The sequence below is a fragment of the Pogona vitticeps genome, chromosome 5 (assembly GCF_051106095.1).
Source record: "Pogona vitticeps strain Pit_001003342236 chromosome 5, PviZW2.1, whole genome shotgun sequence".
Lineage (NCBI taxonomy): Eukaryota > Metazoa > Chordata > Lepidosauria > Squamata > Agamidae > Pogona > Pogona vitticeps.
This window is the reverse complement of record NC_135787.1, coordinates 88,910,577-88,913,942: the sequence shown is the minus strand read 5'-3', so window position 1 is coordinate 88,913,942 and position 3,366 is coordinate 88,910,577. Positions and strand designations below refer to the sequence as shown.

At 49.6% G+C, this 3,366-nt stretch overlaps 1 long non-coding RNA gene across 1 annotated transcript; it reads right to left on the bottom strand.

The window, feature by feature from the left end:
- Positions 1-727: 727 nt before the first annotated feature.
- Positions 728-2,993, bottom strand: LOC140707482 (uncharacterized). The gene is made up of 2 exons (XR_012087571.2): positions 2,811-2,993; positions 728-1,177 (listed from the first exon to the last, which is right to left on the bottom strand). It is a non-coding gene; the product is annotated as an uncharacterized LOC140707482 (long non-coding RNA).
- Positions 2,994-3,366: the final 373 nt, after the last annotated feature.

Below are 3,366 nucleotides of genomic sequence, written 5' to 3'. Positions count from 1 at the left end.
CAATTAAGAGAGTGTGCGATCAGAGAAAGCTGCCTGGTAAGGTGAGATGCTGTTTTCTGCTTTTAAAAACGGTTCTGGGTGTTTTTGCAGCATGGTTTTGGAGCATGGTTTTGGAGTTTTTTCCCCATTTCCGATGGTCTTGGGGGGGTTGGTTGCTTTTTGTTGTGTTTTTTTCCCATTTCCAATGGGTCTTGTATGCTTCCCTTGCTTTTTCCTTTGTTCTCTTTGCATTTCAGACCTGGTCCCTTTGTTTTCTGTGCATTTCCGGATTGGATCCCTTGTTCTCTGTGCATTTCAGACCTGGTCCCTTTGTTTTTTGTGCATTTCCGAACTGCATCCTTTGTCCTCCCCCCTTCGGCTTTCCAATGAGTCTTGCAGTGATTTTTTTTTTTGGTGATTTTTTTCTTCGACTGGAATGGATTAATTGCATTTCAATGCATTTCAAGGGGAAATGGTTCTTCGATTTACGACCATTTCGACTTACGCCCATCTTCTGGAACCAATTTAGTTTGTAAGTCGAGGCACCACTGTAGTCAGAGGCATCACTGTAGTTAGTTTCTACATACTTGAAATATAGAGCACAAAATTTGATGCAGCCCTTTAGAAAGATCTGACATATATCAAGAGCAATAATTCTGGTTGCCACAGATCTATGGCTATATAAGAGCTGGAAATTGTACAACACACTTTGCAAACAAAACAAACAGGAAGGAAAAATGTACCCCCATTTTTGAATGACTTCAGGTATCTTTTAATAAAAATTTACACAAGTAGATACATGAAAAGAACTCCCACTTGCCTCCCAAACATAAAGATGTTTTATTTGTACATTTCACTAATGTTCAAATTCATTTTTGTAATTATGCTTACCCATACATTGGGAGGAGATCTAAACCTTTTACAAAATAAAAGCAAATAGTATCAGTCTCAACAGACAAATGGCAGCTCTTTAATTGCATTTCCTTTACCCTTTATGTACCCTTCCATAATCCTCTAAAGAAGAGTAAGAAAAGTAGCAGATGATAATTAAGCAATTAGAGTGCAGATCTTTCTACTGGATCTCCATAATGGTCAGAGATGCACTGAACCTATGTGCATTCGGAAGATAGCCCCTAAGGAGGAACCTCAGCAATCAAGATGCAGTAAGTGAGGAAGCAATTTCTTCAAAATATGAACCCTGTGTTGTATACAAAAAAGAAAGAGTGAGCTTTAATTAGTCATTTTAAAAAAAACAAAATCCTTCAGGAGCATAATGGTTTTTGTCAGAGTACATGGTGCTTTTTAGTCAGACTTTCCTTATATGGTCAATACATGTTGATATAGTGGTTGAGTATCACATTTAGGATTTCTGGACATACGTAGTTCTTGCCCTCTGTTGCATACAAACATTGACAAGTTCCAATTCTCCAGATGATTTATGCCAGGAAAGCATATGAGCATATATGAAGATGATTTACTCTCAGTCACTCTGAACCAAACAAGACAGATGAACACATAAGTTCAAGCTTGCTTACCACTAAAGCAGACACACACACAACTACAGTGGGGTCTCTACTTAAGAACTTAATCCGTATTGGAAGGTGGTTCTCAAGTCGAAAAGTTCTTAAGTCAAATCTGCATTTCCCATAGGAATGCATTGAAAACCATTTAATCCGTATCTGCTCTTTTCTGTCCATAGAAACTAATGGGAAGGTGCTATTCCGCCTTCTACCACTAGAGGGGGATATTTTTCCTCTTTTTTTCCTTAGGTCAAGAAAAGTTCAGAAAAGGAGGGGGGAGGCAGGGAACAGTTTGCAAAGCACTTTTTAGCCAAGCCAAGCCAAGCAGGTTTTGGGGGGAAAGGGGGCAGCAAAGGAGGGAGGGAACACCTTTTAAATCAAGCACATTTCAGACAACAGAACAGTTTGCAAAGCACTTTTTCAAACAAGCCAAGACAAGACAAGCATCAAGAGCTTGGGGTTCCCAGGATTGGAGTCAAGAGACCGGGATTCACATTCCCTCGGCCCTGGCAAGGTCGCCCTGCTCACCATTGAAACAACACTGTGAAGCGGAGGAAAGGAGCCGGGCAGGGGGTCTGTTTGGGTGCTGCTCCCACTTAAAAAAACCTTCTTGCATCCCAAAAGAGGCAGGAAGAGGCAGCCCGCCACTTCTTCTGAGGAGGGGGGGCGCTCTCCTTGCCTGTCCTCCTCTAAAAGTGGGAGGGAGGGGGAGAGAGACAGGGCAACCCCCCAGGACTGATGGCGGGGGCAGCGACTGTGGGGGTGGGGGTGGGGGCTTTCCCTCCCTCCCCACAAGGATCTCCCCTCAACACTCATCTCTCTCTCTCCCACCCTCCCTCCCCAGCACTTGGGGCGGCGGCGGCCAGGCAGCTTGGGGACCGAAAGGGGAATCCGTCCCGCCTCCCCTCCTTCCCCCGCAAGGATCTCCCCTCACCACTCCTCTCTCTCGCGCGCGCGCGCGCGCTCTCTCCCTCCCTCCCTCCCCAGCACTTGGGGCAGCGGCGGCCAGGCGGCTTGGAAAGAAAAGGGGAATCCCTCCCATCTCCCCTCCTTCCCCCGCAAGGATCTCCCCTCACCACTCCTCTCTCTCGCTCTCGCTCGCTCGCTCGCTCGCTCTCGCTCTCTCCCACCCTCCTTCCCCAGCACTTGGGGCGGCGGCGGCCAGGCGGCTTGGAAAGAAAAGGGGAATCCCTCCCATCTCCCCTCCTTCCCCATAATGATCTCCCCTCAACACTCCTCTCTCTCTCTCTCCCCCCCCCCCACCGTCCCTCCCCAGCATTTGGTGGTGGCAGCGGCCAGGCGGAAACTTACTGTTCCTGTTTGGTCACCTTTCTCTCCCCCTCCTCCTCGGAGCATGACTCAGACGGAGGACTCAGCTGGCGAGCAGCGGGGCTGGCATCCAGAGTCCCCCCCCCAGGGAGATGGGCTCCCTGCTTGCTGACTAGCCCCTCAGGGCAGCTACTCTCCCCCTGCCGCCCCCTCCTCCTTGCCATGGGGGTGTGGCTGTGCGGGGAGAGCCTGCCCGAGCACAGAGAAGCGGAGAAGCGGCGGCTGGACGGGCCAGGGTGTGCGTGGCGACCACTCTCCTCCTGGGCTCTGCTTCTAGGGGGAGGGTGTGAGTCAAGCGCAGGGAAGGGGTGCATCCCCCCAGGCCACATCTGGACAGCGGCGCCAGCCTCCTCCTCTGGACGCTTCTGCCTGGGTAAAACTGTGGTGGTGGAGGTGTGTGTGTGTGTGTGTTTGTGGGAGAACGGGAAGCGGCTGGAAAGAAAAGCTCTGTGCCTTCCCCCCAGAACCGACCATGAGTAATCAATTAGCAGGCAGGGTCAGACGCTGCACCTCCGGGAACAGAAAGCAAAGGGAAGGG